Source organism: Choloepus didactylus, chromosome 12, assembly GCF_015220235.1.
Source record: "Choloepus didactylus isolate mChoDid1 chromosome 12, mChoDid1.pri, whole genome shotgun sequence".
NCBI lineage: Eukaryota > Metazoa > Chordata > Mammalia > Pilosa > Megalonychidae > Choloepus > Choloepus didactylus.
This window is the reverse complement of record NC_051318.1, coordinates 90,152,525-90,170,291: the sequence shown is the minus strand read 5'-3', so window position 1 is coordinate 90,170,291 and position 17,767 is coordinate 90,152,525.

The window sequence follows — 17,767 nt, the reverse complement described above, 5'->3', positions numbered from 1 at the left end:
TTTTATTTCTTTTTGCATCTCTACCAGCTAGCACATATCTGGCACATAATTGGTGCTCCGATGTACATTGAATGAATTAATGAAATCATCAATCAATCAATTGATATCTCCTGACATTCTTATATTAATTAATGAAATCATCAATCATATCAATTGATATCTCCTGACATTCTTATATTCAGTCTCTCCTAATTCTAATCTTATTGTTTATATTATTGTTTGAGTTGTCATTTTTGAATAAACACTGATCAAAGAACTCCTCCTAAACAACAAAAACAGCTCTCCATGGATACAACATCCTTTTCATTACTCAAAAGTAAGTACTTCAAAATCTGTCCCAACCTGCTTGTCCACCTTCCTTTTCCCCCATTCTATATAACAAATAAACCCTACACTCCAGCCAAACCAAAATTCTAACTCTTCTGTAAGCATGAGTTTTTGCACATTATTCCCTCTGCCTCAAAGTTCCCTCTTTTACGTCCGGGAGTCATCGCCAACTTGTCTACAGGTTGCTACTATAAAGCTCAACTACACTTAACAAGCCTCAATTTCTTTGCAACACCACAGTTTAGAGGTACTAAGAAGTCTATAGCATGATTTCTGAATGAAAATGAATATTGGCTTACAACTTAGTGGAGTTACATTGTTTGAAATGGGCTAAAATAATTTTAAGCTTTTAAATATTGCACTTTGATGGTCTGGCTTAAAATTATTTGATTGACAAAGGATGATATCAAATAAAAGATAATTCATTCATCATTTATAAAAGATCACAAAAATTACTTGCTCCATGACTACTTCCAAAATCTATTTCTATGATTTTAAATCAAAATGTATGAACATTGATAAAGAGCAGACTTTAAAAATTGCTTCTCTAGAAAATGAAATACTTGTAGGTAGCTCTAATGAAAGTAAACATGCTTAACAAGCCACAAGAAATATGCTTTTGTGTTCTTCCATTATAAACACTTTGATTGAAGTATGCTTCTAAAGAGTTTTACATGCTGAAAAATTATATAAAATGTTCCATCCTTTAAAAAAGAAAGCTGTTGTACAGCTAAAGTGGTACTATAAGAACAGAAAGGAAAATTCTTACTAAAATGAAAATTGTAACAATTATCAGAATAGAATATTGTACAATAATCATAAATTTAATGCATATTTAAGGTAATTTTGGGCAATTTCATATTGTTTTTATTGTTTCTATATGGTTATTCATGATTATGGAGTTTATGATTCTAATATAATTTTTTTCCCAGCAACATACTTTGTATCTCTCTTAATTACACCTGCAGCAAAATCATTTTCAGAAAGCCAACTTTCTATGTCTAGTATATTATTCTTTGCACCACAGAAAATAGCCTCTTTTTTAATCACTTTCAAATGTTCTTTACTTTTTTCCCCCTAGAATTAAAATCTTCCATTTGCTGATGGCACAGGGGCTTTGAGTACTTTTCAGAGTTTTGGCATCAGCAATATCTTTAACCTGCTTATTAGGCCTTAGAGAGTGCTAATTTTCTCGTGCAAAGGGAGTTTTGAGCTTTCATTAGGATGCTTCCCAGATGCTTTAATTTTCAGATACAGTTTAGTACAATTATGGCTGCTTTAGCCAGGGAAATTTGAAAAATAATGTATACACAGCAAAATGGGAAAGCACTGGGTAGCCTATAAATAAATCACCATAGAAATGTGGTTTAATATCCCATATAACAAAGGGAAAATGTGTATTTTATGATATTAACTATCATAATTGCTAATACCTTATGACTTAGGAAAATACATTTAAGAATATCAAAATCCCTGAAATTGTACACATTCTTTGAATCTAAATTTAAAATGCAAGACCATTTAATATGGTGGGCACCAGACTTAAGTGAATAGAAAATGAAAGGCCAGACATACATTATTAAATAATGGGAAAAAAGAGTTTATTAATATGAGTATTACCATACAAATTCATTGAATGATTTAAGAGAAAAAGCAGATTATAAGACATTATGAACAATATACTAATTATATTTTTAACAAGTGACTATGAGTTGTTTTTGAAAGAACTGACAATACCCAGCCCAGGTACTCTACTGTGGGTTAAATATTACCAGTCCATTTCTGACAACTCATATGACATACGTTTGAGTCCCTTCAGCATCCTAGTCATATCCCTTTAGATATACTCTGCCTTGACATTGTCCTCTGAAAGTGTATTATAATACAAAATAATATTTAAGGTATAGTCTGATCAGACACTTTTAGAAAGAGGCCTATTTCGCCCCCTCTTTGGGAGCCAGTTTTCTAAGAATGCAACCTACATTTACAAGGGCTTGTATGGTAGTCATTTCATACTGTTCACTCATGTTTAACTCATCGCCAAAATCGAAGAGTTTGTGTTGGTATACAAAGGGTCAAACTCCTTGCCTGACCAAGGGCCTTGTTTCTTATCACTTAAAAAATGTTTCTTACTGGCTCATCCTGGATCTTATGGAATAGCATGTAATATGATGTTTAAGAATAAAATTTGGTTTAGAATAGTGAATATTGTGAGCCAAAATCAAACATTGTTCTAAGTAAGTGTTCCAGTTTGCTAAAGTTGCTGTTATGCGAAATACCAGAAATTGAGTGGCTTTTATAAAGGGGATTTATTAGGTTACAAATTTACAGTTCTAAGGCCATAAAAGTGTCCAAACTAAGGCATCAATAAGAGGATGCCTTCACTGAAGAAGGGCCGATGGCATCCAGAGCACCTTTGTCAGCTGGGAAGGCACGTGGCTGGCGTCTGCTGGTTCTTTGCTCCTGTGTTCTGGTTTCAAAATGGCTTTCTCCAAAATGTCTCTTTCTTACCTTCTCTGTCTCAGCTCCTGTGCATTCTTGCGTGTTCTCCCAGGGCATTTCTCTCCAGTCATCTTGGGGTCCTCTCTTAGCTTCTCCAGGACATACTCTGGGCTTTATCTCTTAACTTAGCATCTCCAAATTTTCTCTCTGTCTGCATCGCCAAGCATCTCAGTCTGTGTCAGCTCTTAGCTTCTCCTGGGAGCAAACTCTGGATTACATATCTTAACTTCTCTCCAAAATGTCTCTCTGAGCTTCTCGAAGCTCCTTCTCTCCATGAACTCTCTTAAAGGACTCCAGTGATCTAATTAAGACCCACCCTGAGTGGACAGGTTCATACCTCCATGGAAATAATATATTCAGAGTTCCCACCCACAATTGTGTGGGTCATATCTCCATGGAAACAACCTAATCAAAAGTTTCTACCCAACAATATTGGATTAAAAGATCATGGCTCTTCTGGTCCATAGCAGTTTCAAACCAACACATTAGGGAAATAAATTTAAAGAACATTCTCGGCAAAGCCCTGACCAAGATGGTACAGAAGTTTTGGACAACTAGCAATAACTGGCAGAAACATCTTTCTCAAATATCCAGAATACAGGTAAAGGACTGAAGTAACACGGTGAGCACAAAATTAAAAAAAGGCCACTTAAAAGCAGTAGGATCTCACGGTGGGTGGCCTGGCAGGTTCTCCCCATCCCCTCACAGCTTGGCGGGTGCCAGCCCACATTCCCCATTGTGCATCCCTGGTCCCGGCTGTGGAGGGAGCAGAGTAACCTTTGTGCACATACTGGGAGCATATATGTCTGTTCTGTCTGTAATGTCTTCAAAGAGAGAAATGATACAAGCTAACATTTAGTGAGCCTTTAATGTGAGCCACAGTAATCCTATGTAATAGATGACAAATGTTTCCATTTTAGAGATCAGAAAACAAATTTGTTTCCTGTGATTATTATATAAAGAAGAATTTTGCTCCATCAAGTCTTTGGTTACCCAGAAATGTGGTTCAAATAAGAAAGGCAGGATTGATGCTAAATTCTCTCACTTTAACTTTCCAGTTTCAGAATAGAGTCAATATCCTAACTACCTCTAAAAGGAATAATCTGGATTTTTTAAAGCATTATAATGGCCTTTTGGATTTTTATATATTTTATGTGTTTTAATCAAGCACAGTTATTCTTTTTGATAATCAAATTGCCCCATCTTTGAGCAGAGGGTTTTGTTCACGTTGGTTTCTATGTTATTTTGCCATAACTGCAGAAATTTTTCATAGCTCCCTCACTTTCAGAAGTCACTAGTTGTCCTAGATTTATCTTCTATGTTTCCAGTCTCTGATCTGAAACCTCTCATGTTACCAAGGAGCTCTTGTTTCTTAATAAGAAATGGTATTTAGAGTCCACAATCTGGGTTCTAAGGGTGTTTATTTTAACTGGGTGTCATTGTTCCTAGGGCTTTTCACCAGACAGGGGTAAGAGGTAAGAAGATTGTGGACACACAAAAAAATAATGAGTTTATATTGCATTTTTTGGCTGAAATGAATTTTACATGGAGTTTTACTTAACATCATCAATTTTGTAGTACTATTTTTTCTTTTATGCTAAAAACTTATTCCTAATGATATTACTACAAATGCTTATTGTTTCAAAATAACTATAGCAATTATTATATACAAAATAACTATAGTAGTTAACAATAAGACAACTAAAGTTTTTTATGTTTTTTTTTTGTCCTTAGAATATTCTACTAGCAATGAACTGATAAAAATACTTTATTTTAATATATCTTAAAACAATTCTTCTGTGTGGTAGTGCCACCAATTTGATATATGGTGAAATTCATTTGTTTCTCTTTTATGTTTTTAGGAATTGCAATCTTTATTTTTATTTTTTTTAACTGTGAATATTCACATTTCAAAATACAAAACTATATTCAGAGAGGTCTACGTTCCATTCCTGTTCCCTCTTCCTGTTCCTTCCTGCCCCTATATCTATTTTTATCAATTTTAATTCATTCCTTCATCATTTCCTTTTAATTTATTGAATTCTTCCTTTAGACAAAATGTAGCATATTATACACTTTCTTTGAACTTCATTTTTTACTTAATATATCCTGGAGATCTCTCCATAGATATACATTTCTTTCTTTCTTTCTTTTCTTTTTCATTCTTCCTCCTTCCTTCCCTCCCTCCCTCCTTCTTTCCTTCCTTCCTTCCTTCCTTCCTTCCCTCCCTCCTTCCTAGCTTTTCAATGTAATGCAAGTGCCACAGCTTATTCAACTCTGAATGGACATCTGGGTTGTCTCTAATCCTTTTCTATTACAAGTAGCACTTTAATAAATGCCTCCTCTTGTGAAATGTTATTGTCATTTTTTTCCAGTGTATCTTTGGAATAGACTCCTAGATGTTGCGAGGATACATGCATATATAATTCTGCTAGATATTACCAAATTCTCCTTCATAGGTGTGGTGCCATTTTGTATCCCCACCAACAATGTAAGAGACTCCTTGCGTCTCCAAATACTTGTCTTTAGAGAACATTGTCAAGCTTTTGGATTTTTGCCCATATGATAAATAAAAGAACTATATTTAAGTTTATTTTAACTATGCACTTCTTTTATAAATTATGTTGAGTATCCTTCAAATGTTTAAAGACTAGAAGCATTTCTTTTTCTGTACACAATCTGTTTGTATCTCTTTTGTCCATTTAAAAATTAGATTGATGTGTTTTTTTCTTCTCAATTTTTTAGAAGTCCTTTTTATTTAAGCAATAATAATCTTTAGTTTGTGGTACATTCCCTGTTTGTCATTTCTCTTTTCACTTTGCTTATGGTACTTAATTTTACCATGCAAAGTTATTTTATTTTTATGTGATTAAATTTATCAATATTTTTCCTCATTGCTTCTGTATTTTATGTCATAATTAGGAAAGTTTTCCCCATACCCAAGTTATAAAGGAATTTGCTCATATTTTCTTCTTGTACTTGGATAACACCATATAAATTTATATAGTAATTATTCTGTTCAATTTTACTCTGAATTGTTCAGAGAAAAAGAGAGATCAGATCTTTTAAGCAAATCCATGAAAATAAACTAACTTGGAAAAAAAAAATTGAAACAACTGTTGGCCTAGTTAGAATATAAATTTTTGTTTAATAGTAATGATGATGAGATGATGATGATGGTGATGATGATGATGGCCATTCCTATCTAATGACTTCATACTCTGTATTTAGCACTGTAGGAGGTCTTTGCATGCAATAAATATAGGGGAAGAGAAGCGCAGTTTTTGAGAGCTTGAACATGGACTTAGGTAAACTTGCATTCTAGTACATGTTTACTAGGTTTGATTCCAAACTCTACCACTTAATGGTTGTTTTACTTTGGGCAAGTTTCTTGCATTCATTAAGTCTCAATTTTAACTGTAAAATGAGAATAACAGTAGGGCCCTTTTCATGAATTTGTTGTAAGGCTAACTAAGATAAGGCATGTAAAGCCCTTAGTGATTAGCATTAAGTATTTAGGATGTGTTAGCCACTGTTAATAAAATTAATATTAATTATTTCATAAAGCCCTACTAAATTGCTGAGAAATTAGGTCAAGTCACCTAACTATTAAGTGTCAGAATTGAGGTTCAAATCCAGGCTCAGATGTGTTTTCATTCCAAAGCTCCTATCCCTCCACTATTATCAGTAGAAAGTCATTTTTACATGAACGTTGGTTTTTAGAAGAGCTTAGAGTGGAATAAGTTGGGTATTAAGGGAACTCTCTTCTGGCCAGAAACAGTGGTATTTACACAAGAAACCTAGTGTGCCAAAGCACAGCTCTATAATCTTGGACTCTTTTTCTGCAAGCAAAGGGGAAGTAATCAGAGTTGTAGACCTGAGAAGTCAGAGAAGATGAGGACTGAGATCAGGTGATTAAGATCTTCCTGCTGATTTTTAAGTAGAAGCCACAGTGCTTGGGGGTTAAGGAATGAGTGTACACTGGCAGAATCAGGACTAGCACAGGCTGAATAGAGATGACCAAGAAGAGACAGGCCTTCTAGGGCAGAGCAGGAATCTGAAGTCCCAGCAGAGAGGCAGAGGAGGTGAGAGCAGAATGTTTTGTCCCCATGCCTTTTGTTTCCTTACAGGGAAAGGTATGTCAGATCTGCTCCCCAGGAATGGAAAATTATGGGAGGAACATTATCTTATCTCCAATCTTCCTCTTCTCCCAGTAGTTGAATGATTTGTCTTTTGTGAATTTGGGACAAGGCTAAGTAACATTTTGATCACTATTTGTCGAAACATGATGAGGGGAATAAGGACTGTAATTGGCTGAACCCATCGTCAGGCTGTCAGCAACGGGCAGAAGCTGGAGCACACAGGGGATTGGCATCAGCAAGTCCTAGTTGTAGTGGTACAGCCAGAATCTAGCTCCAGGTTGGAGCACTTGACACATTACTGTGAATGTGAGGAGGTGACAGCTGCTTCCTTGTAACTAGATTGTCCTAGAGCCTAAGTGCAAGCTCGCCCATTAGGACTTGTGTCTGTGGCCTTAGGTGTGAGGACAAGATGCTATGATCAGACAAAAAACTGGATAGTGATAATATACTAGACCACATTTTTTGAGGAATGAGATAGTAAATGAAAGGTTAGAAATACAACAATAATTTATGGATAGCAAGAATGGTCAGGCAAAGGAGTTTCTGGGGCCAGAGAAATTTAACCAGACTTGTACAGCTCGTGCAAAGGGCAGCACTAGGAAAGGGTAATTCTGGTGTGGGTCCTGGAGGGCCAGGATGGGACAGACTCCAGGGCAGGGAAGGCATGAGTTGCCTTGGGAAGAAAGGGCATTCCTGAGAAACAGGATGGAAAAAAGAGAATGATTAAAGGAAAAAGAAAATTTAAATTGAGGAGGAGGGAAATTGATCAGAACTCTTGTCGAGAATGAGACTCAGGGCAACAGCTGAGGCTAGAGTGTTGGGGTGTTTCAGGGGAATGAAATTCTGGGGGAAAACCATCAGTTATGACTAAAAAGGGATTGGCATTCATGATCCAAGTGATTCTGATTAGAAGAACTCCATGGGGAGCCCCAGTGGGCCCAGCTCTGCACTGTCTGTGGAGCCATATTCTGTTGTCCAGGGTCAGGAGGCACAGCCAACGATGGGATGGAAATCGAATTAAATGAATTCAGTAGGCCATTTTAACTCTCATTTACAAATTAAGATTTCTACCCTAGGGCCATCATTTTGAAAAGCTATTCTCTAGCTATGGTAGTATAGCCTAAATATGGAAGTTGTAAAACTCAGAACAGCCCTGAGAAGTAGCATGTTTGGTGTGTTGGTTTATTTTAAAACTAAATTCAGCATCTGAGATTAAAGTAGAGTGCTAACACCTAAGAAGTGCCAGGCATTTGCTAGGGAGACATACAAATATATAACTTCAGTTAATTAAGTATTCCAGTTGGTGAGGCTCTGGGCCATTTATTGAACAATTGTACATCTATTGCCTGCATAACTCTGCAATATAATACAATGTACAATACAGGGTCCTTTCTCTCCTTTATCTTACACCTAGTTGTACAAGTAAGACCTGAACAGATGTAACAGGTTAGCAACATGGAAAGGGTGAGTATTATGAAGCATCAGTATGTTTAACAAATTTTCAGCGGAAATGAACAAAATAGCCTATTTTGCAGGGATTATTTCAAACCACATCAGTAAGTAGGGTGTGCAGAAGTCTGCAATCAGGAACAACCACACTGCTCAGCATCAGGTCTGGCTACTATGGGGAAGGAGAAACAGAGAATGTTTAAAAGAGAGATATGCTGAGACTCAGACACTATGTGGGGGAGGGAGAGAAGAGAAACAAATCTCTGACAATCTACACCCCTGGTTTGTTTATCTGCTACCTCCATCTCCTCTAGGTTGGTTAGGACATGCATTTGTAACTTTGGCATGCTTCTTTAACCACAAACTTTAAAGTCTGATAAATAGTACTGTTTATTATAATATCACTGTTTATTACAGTCCCATCATAATGGCTTTCAGAACCTGAAGTCTGCAAGTATCAGTGTTCTCAGTGATCATTTAGTTAGTTCTCCTCTCCCAAGCAACCCTCTGCAGACCTAGTTGTTAATCTGCAAACTACAGGCTTTGGAGGAAGACACAAGGTCTTTAAGGGACCAGTGCTTTTTTTCTTTTTAAATTGTTAAAATTTGTTAAATGAATATGAAGAGGTAACAATTTAAATTTTTGAATTTCTCTCTTAAAGCCCCAAACTGGGAACAGATGTTTCTCCTGTTTATGGCTCTAAAAGCAGCTAATCGGTTGATGCCATTTTATCATGCCTCTTGCAAGTAAAAAGAAGTAGCCCAGTAATTTTTATTATGACAAACGCTTGAAGTAAACCCACCAGAATACCTTTGACAGTTCATATCCCATAACCCCAAACCCGCAGCATGTCAGATATAACACCACCCTGACCCTGAATCAGGAAGTCCCTGGGCAGTCGAGTGAATTGTGAGGGAGCCTGGGAGTCAATTTAGTTCTCAGGAGTCGACTGTTCCCCCAACCCCACCCCACCAAATCCCCGGCTTTTCACACAAAGCCTCTGGACCAGTGTTCCAGCCACCTAATCCGGTCTTTCTTTGGCCAACACCTCCTCCCATACCTGATAATTCAGCAGCTATTCACTCATTTAACCCAAATACCATGGGCATTAGAGACTAGGGTGTTCAGATCATGCTGCTTGAACATGATCATACAGTTCTGAAGAACAAGGATATTCACTTATGTAACAACCTTAAGTACTGTTCTAGTTTGCTAATGCTGCCGGAATGCAAAACACCAGAGATGGATTGGCTTTTATAAAAGGGGGTTTATTTGGTTCAAAGTTACAGTCTTAAGGCCATAAAGTGTCCAAGGTAACACATCAGCAATCGGGTACCTTCACTGGAGGATGGCCAGTGGTGTCTGGAAAACCTGTGTTAGCTGGGAAGGCACGTGGCTGGCATCTGCTCCAAAGTTCTGGTTTCAAAATGGCTTTCTCCCAGGACGTTCCCCTCTAGGTTGCAGTTCCTCAAAGATGACACTCTTAGTTGCACTTGGGGTATTTGTCCTCTCTTAGCTTCTCCGGAGCAAGAGTCTGCTTTCAACGGCCATCTTCAAACTGTCTCTCATCTGCAGCTCCTGTACTTTCTTCAAAGTGTCCCTCTTGGCTGTAGCTCCTCTTCAAAATGTCACTCTCAGCTGCACTGAGTTCCTTCTGTTTGTCAGCCCATTTATATGGCTCCACTGATCAAGGCCCACCCTGAATGGGTGGGGCCACACCTCCATGGAAATATCTCATCAGAGTCATCACCCATAGTTGGGTGGGGCACATTCTATGGAAACACTCAAAGAATTACAATCTAATTAACACTGATAGGTCTGCCCACACAAGATTACATCAAAGATAATGGCGTTTGGGGGACATAATACATTCAAACCAGCATAAGTACAGTTAATCAAGTGCAAGAAATTTAACACTGATATAAAGTTGAGAGTCTTATATTCCAATTCTCTGGAGCAGCTATTCTCAACAAGCTACTGGGACCCAATGTGAAAAGACAGACATGGTTCCTGTATCTTGGAGCTTACAGTTGAGCAGGGAAGGCAAATGTTAAAGAAGTAACCAGGAGATTAATCATTTAGTTGTAAAAATGGTAAGTCCTCTAAAGAAGTAATACAGGGAAGACCTAGAGAGAGACATGATGTAGTCTAGGGGCTCAAGGAAGATTTTGTCTAGCTATGGAATACTACAAATGTAGCAAATTTATTGCCCCATGGAGATTCTAGAATGTAAGAGAACAAATTACCATCAGCACACATTTCTTCTGCACTTACTGTGTCTCATACACTCTTCTAAGCATTTTATAAACATTAACTTTATGACATTAGCTCTAGCCTCGTAACCACACTATGAGGGAGAGTCTATTATTATCACCATTCCCATTTCACATATAGGAAAACTGAGACACAAAGAGCGTAAGCAGTTCACGCACGATCACATAGCTAGTACTGCTTCACTGGAATGAGGACCCACATGTTTTCTACCACCACACTTGATCTGCTGCCTCTCTCACACGGCACAGGGGAAGAAGCAAGCCCTTCAAGGTACAAAATATGCCATGATTAGCCTAAGTATCTTTGTCTTCTGCATTTAATAGCAAAGTCCAACCACTGAATGGTGTAAATTTCTAAATTGTAATCAGATAAAAAATTTACTAAGCTCCACCAGAGATCAAAGTGGAGCTGGATAATTTTTAATATGCCAGTTATGTTTTTAATTCATTTAATTTTCCTCCTTTTTCCATATTCAAGCAGACAGCCAGCTCAGTGCTCCACTACTTCAGATGGAAAGTAAGGTAACCCCCAGCCTTTCCGGCTTTTGTTTAAAAAAACAAAACAAAGCAAAAAAACAAAAAACAAAAAACTAAGCCCATAAGCAAACCAACAGAGTTTGAAGAGGACACATAAAGGAGAAAATGTTTGCATGAACAGGTGGAGTCTGAAAGAAGTGGAAGACAGAGAGGGCCTGTCGGCAGGGAGACTGGTCCTGGAGCAGAAAGGGCTCAGCACAGCTTCCAGGAAGTAGCCAGGCAGGCAGAAAAGCCAGCACAGAATGGCTTCAGGAAATGGCTGCGACTGGTGAAGAAGGAAGGAGGACAGCGTCAGAGGACAGCCAGACTGGAAGGAGCAAAGTATCTGGGCAGACACAAGGGCTGTGAGTTCATTATCACAGATAATAATCAGAAAACAGCTGTCTTTGCCATGTTCTGATGAGTATGGCCTTCCAATCACTGGGCAACATTTTGGGGAGATCTCCAATTGCTTGTCATTTTCAACTGTAATGACAGTCTCATCTTTAGATAAGTATAAGTCTAACCCAAACTTTAATTTCCTATTCAGTCCAAAACGTCTCCCCTCCATTCAGCTGAGGTCTGCCTCTTGGCTTTGTTTGGGTACCAGGTGTGGAAGTGCAGTTGCTTCTGGTGCTTCTTCTAACTTCACCTCTTAATACCACCACCCAACATCCCCGGGAAGAGAAGGCCGAGGAAAGAGCAAAGGCCGATTCACTTAGCTTTGGCTATTTGTAGTCCTGTCCTGATGTCACTCAAATGTAGACTCTCTCCTTGGGTTCTATTTGCAGATTATTTAAAACCAACTCCCTGCCAGGGAACTCTAAGCCATACCCATCCATCTGACCACTTCCCATCCTCCTCAGCTCCCGTCTTCTTTCTGTTGGGATCCTTTCACCTCAGCTGGTAGCTCTTGAGATAGTTAAACCTGGCTCCACTTGGTGGTGTGCAAAATCCCCGAGGGGGGTGCGGGGGCCTTCCAAGAAGGGGAGAGGTTAAATTTCCCTGCAAGTAGGATTGACAGGAAGCCTAAACTCAGAAATTTAAGTTGAGTTATAGAAAATAAATGGATATTTCTTGCATGGTTTGAGGGTCATACCTGCTTATGATATGACCCATGATGTCCCCTGGGGTTGTGCAACCCATGACCCTAATCATCTATCAAGGTAGGCAAAGAAATTTTGCCCATAGAAAAAAATTTCCTTGAAATGGTTGTAGAGGAGAAGTCAATTGCCAGTATCCTACAGGAGGCTGAAGGAATGATTTACTTTCTAACCAATTTGTAACCTGATAAGAATACTTTCTGGTTTCTCATTCAAGGGTTTAAAAACAATCTTTAGTAGAGCGAGTTGGAAAATGAAATTTCTTTCCTTCCTCTCCTCACCTTTGCCCTTTCCTTCCTCTTCTGACACTGGATGAATAGTTCAGAATCCTTAAGTCCCTGATAATCGTTAATTGTCACAAAGTCGGCTTCTATTTGCCAATGCTTTCTAGATTTTACCTTGTCCTTACCGTGGCAGCAGGGGACCATCTAAGTTTTAACAGTTTCCTAGTCCATTGGTCTTCTCTGTTAATTTGCAAGATAGCAAGCAAGTCCTTTGGTGTGTGTTGGGAAAAAGTCTGCTACTTTGGGCATCTACTCAATATTAATAAGAGTTCTAAAAAAACAAAATTTCATACTTAAAAGTAGATGATGCTACTGTGTCACTGGATTCCATTTCATCTCTAAAGAGTGATTAAATGCTGCTGGGCCAACTTTGACATGCTTAGTTAATGGGACAAAAGGAACAAAGAAAACAAACCCACCTAATGGGCCTGCAAATTAAAAAGAAGACAACATAGTTGGGAGTCTTTCAAGAATCACACATCTGTGTATTCTGCCTCTCACCCAAGCTCTCCGATTTGTCAAATCTTTTTGATTTTTCAATTACACATATCTGTATCCTCAGGAAGCTAACAAAAGCCAAATTTAGCAAATCTGTTAAAATGTTCAAAAAAAAGAAACAAAAAGCAAGGAAGGTGGAATAGAAGCAGAGAAACGGCTGCTGTCAGCTCACAGCACAGGATATGTTTTGGGCAGGATGGCATGGCTGCATAATCATTTCAGGTCAATAGTTCATACTATTCTTCTAAGGTCCATGCCTCAATCAGTTACAGGTTATTTTCCAATCATCCTCCAGGTTCCCTTTGTACCCCCAAATGCCTATTCAGTGAAATTGGCAGATGAGAACTCTCATTCTTTAAATGGGTTCAAAAACACATTTTATAAACTAATTACATATTCCAGATTAGCTAATTTTTCCTGATAAAATAGATGTTAGACATGTCATTATCATATCTATTGATTACTGACTGAAATATTAGGGATCCAATGTGTGTGTGATGCAATTAAATAAAACAGTTTCAAATGGATGGAGGAGGACAGTTTTTCCTAATGCAAATCATTTTATTTCAGCTAAACCTATTATAAACATGTATTTATTACTCATTCTCATATCTCCCAGATACTTTATGTACTATGCAAAGCATAGTGATGGGCTGAGAAATATCCTGTGCTATTGCACCCAAAGGTAATTAACATCTAAATGCCTGGAAAGGGTGCAGTGAGTGGGCAGTAAAGCCAGTTAGATATGAACACTGGCAACATCATCTACTGGGCAGCACATTTGAGTGGGAGTCTTGTTTAAATTCTGTCCAACACAGTCCTCTTCACAAAGCAAATCACATCTCTTAACTCCTTGGTTTCTCCAGCATTAAAAGTTGGCATGAAAGCTTGGGAAGAGAGAACATTGGTGTTCCAGTTTGCTAATGCGCTGGAATGCAAAACACCAGAAATGGATTGGTTTTTATAAAAGGAGGTTTATTTGGTTATACAATTACAGTCTTAAGGCCATAAAGCGTCCAAGGTAACGCATCAGCAATCGGGTACCTTCACTGGAGGATGGCCAATGGCGTCCGGAAAACCTCTGTTAGCTGGAAAGGCACATGGCTGGTGTCTGCTTGCTTCCAGGTTGCATTTCAAAATGGCGTTCTCCAAAATGTCAGTGTCAGCTTCCAACGGCCGCCTTCAAAATCTATGTCTCAGCTATAGCAGTGAGCTCCTTCTGTCTGAACTCATAGTGCTCTAGTAAACTAATCAAGGCCCATGCTGAATGGGTGTGGGCACACCTTTATGGAAATACTGAACCAACAGGTTCCCACCTAATGCACACTAATACGTCTGCCCCACAAGATTGCATTAAAGAACATGGCTTTTTCTGCCCCACAAGATTGCATTAAAGAACATGGCTTTTTCTGGGGGACATAATATATACAAACCAGCACAACTGGGAAAGATTTTTCAAGATCTTGTTCTCCCAGAGCCTTCAGCTTCATGCTGATTTGTAATAATTCATGTATTAACCAAGCAGTCCTTAAAAACCATTTGGGAAATGCTTATTCTCAAAACCTCCTAAAAATCAGAAGAGTCTAGTTATCTGTTTCAGGTGATGGAGGTAGGGCAGAGAATAACTCTCCTCTTCATTGTATTTGTTGCCATATTTTGATTGATTTTAAACAGACTGTATCAATGTTTATTTTTTGTAAATGTCTATAGTTGCCTAGATTAATTTTTAATAGCTAAACCTTAAGCAAGAGATCCTGATCTGAATTTGAGGAGGAAGGCAAAATAGGACCTTCCTAGCTGAGCACAATATAAAACAGAAAGGCTCTGTGTTCTCAATTCTGCCTATCAGAATTACCTGAGAGACTTTTAAAACCTGATACCTTGGCCCCACTCCAAACCAATTAAATCAGAGTTACTTAGGAGGCCTGGGCATCAGCATTTTATAAAGTTTTGCAGATTTTTCTAAGGTGTAACTAAGGTTGAGACCCACTGGAGAAGATAAACCAGGGAAGAGTTGGAAGAGGATGTGTCTTACAGCTGTGCAAGAGTCTGAGGAACAGAACAAAAATTGTGCTTAGAATATCTACTTGCAAAGAACGAACTTGAATTCCTATCTTACATCATATACAAAAATTAACCCCCAAATGGGTAAAAGACCTAAATGCAAAATCCAAAACTATAAAACTCTTAGAAGAAAACATAGAAGCAGATCTTCATGATCTTGGACTTGGTTTCTTAAATATGGCACCAAAAAGCACAAACAACAAAAGGAAAAATATATTAACCTGACTTCATCAAAATTAAAAACTTTTGTCCATCAGAGGACACTATCAAGACAGTGAAAAGGCAACTCAAAGAATGGGAGAAAATATTTGCAAATCATATATCTGAAAGGGTCTAGTATTCAGAATATATAAAGGACTCTTAAAACTCAATAACAAAAAGACAACCCAATTAAATAATGGACAAACCCCTTGAACAGGCATTATTCCAAAAAAAGATATACATACGGCCAAACAGCACACAAAAAGATGCTCAATGTCATTAGCCATTAGGGAAAAGCAAATCAAAACCACAATGAAATATCACTTTACACCCATTAGGATGGCCACAATAAATAAAAAAGGATGTGGAAAAATCAGAAACTCGTACATTGCTGGTGGGAATGTAAAATGGTACAGATGCTGTGGAAATCAGTTTGGTGGCTCCTCAATATGTTAAACATAGAATCATCGTACGACCCAGCAATTCCACTCCTAAGTATGTACCCCCAAAGAACTGAAGACAGGTGTTCAACCAAAAACTCGCACTTGAGTGTTCATAGCAGCTCTACTTGCAATGAGCAACCCAGATGTCCATCAACAGATGAGTGAGTAAACAAAATGTGGTTTATACATACAAAGAAATATTATTCAGCTATAAAAAGGAATGAAGTACTGATATATGCTATAACGTTGATGAACCTTGAAAACATTATTCTAAGTGAAAGCAGCCAGAAACAAAAATCATGTATTGTATGATTTCATTTATATGAAGAATCCACAACAGGCAAATCCCTAAAGACAAAAAGCAGATTAGTGGCTGTCAGAGGCTGGGGGGTGGGGAAAATGGGGAGTGACTGCTTACCAAGTATGGGGTTTCTGTTTAGGGTGATGAAAAAAGTTCTGAACTAGATAGTGGTGATGGTTGCACAACACTGTAAACGTACTTAATGCTTCTGAATTGCACACTTTAAAAGGGTTACAAAAAATAAACATTGACATAGTCTGTCTAAACCAAATCCAAATATGGCAATATAAATACTTCCAACACCTGAAACAGATAACTAGAATCTTCAGATTTTTAAGAGGTTTAGAGGATAAGGGTTCCCCAAATGTGACATTACAAATTGGTATGAAACTAAAGGCTCTGATAGAGCAAGACCTTGAAAATCTTTACCAATGTTCTCTATTCCCAAGCCCAGAAAATAATGGATTTGCCTAAGGGGTGGTATTGTATAAGTCAAAAAAGGACGGACAACCAATGAGAACTTGATAGAAGTGAGCAGAAGAGTTGGGTTTCTAAGAGAGGCAAGTAAAGGACTTGGTCTGGGAAAGGGCTGGAACTGAATGACAAGACAATGACGACCAGTGGGTATCTTAATCTAAGACATAACCTACTCTGTGACTTGGTAATTGTCAACCTCCCAATACCTATTAAATACCACATTAAAAGAACTTTTGAGCACACTTCTGTCTTATTCTTGAGGAAAAGGATGACAGAACAATTATATCAAATGAGCCAATGTTTATTGAGCACTTGCTATGTGTGAGATACCATGGAAAATACAAACAAATATAAGGTTCCTGTCTCCAAGGGCTTATAATGTAATCAGGAAGATAATGATATAATAAATAACCATTCTCATGTTACCTATCATTTCAAATTTTTACTTTCAAATCATCCTTCTTTACACTCTTCTTCAACTTTATTTAAGACCTGTTTCAGAACAGTCTGTAACCATTTGTCATGTGATGGGTCAGGCTATAAGTGCTGTGGTTTTAGAGAAAGAAGAGATCATCGTGGACAGAGGTAGCCTTGGAAGGCTTCATGGAGGGCTTAGACCTGAGCGAGGTTTTGTCAGCTGAGTTGACTGTAGAGAGTAGAAAGGAAGGTGGGTGTTCTTGGTCTTGGCAGCATCTTTCCCTGGTGTCACTGGTGTCAGGTGGGGAAGTCAGAGTCAGGTCTGGTTTGCAGAAGCTTCAGAGACCCCAATCCTTCGTGGTGTGCACCAGCATCTCCAGGAGGGGTCCTGGGCACCTCAAGGCCACCTCACACGAGTCAACTTCTATAAAAGGCTAGAGAGCCACACCTCTTTCCAAACTGCCACGCCGTTCACAGTGTCCTCTGGTCCAGCCACACATGCCCATCACCACGACAATCTGGAAGCCTTTACCAGGCCAAAGCAATTTACATTTTATCTAAAGGGGGGAGGGTACAAAATCTGCAAACATCATAAATGATTTATTGCTATTACATTATAAGACATGACAAAATATTTTCTTTCCAGATTTCATAGGCCTCTCTGTGGGCACCCTAAGTTCATTGAAAGCTAATGTTCTGGGAAAGGTTAGTTGCCATCAATGAGACTCATCAAGAATAGGATAAATGACAGGAATCTGGGACTGTGGGGA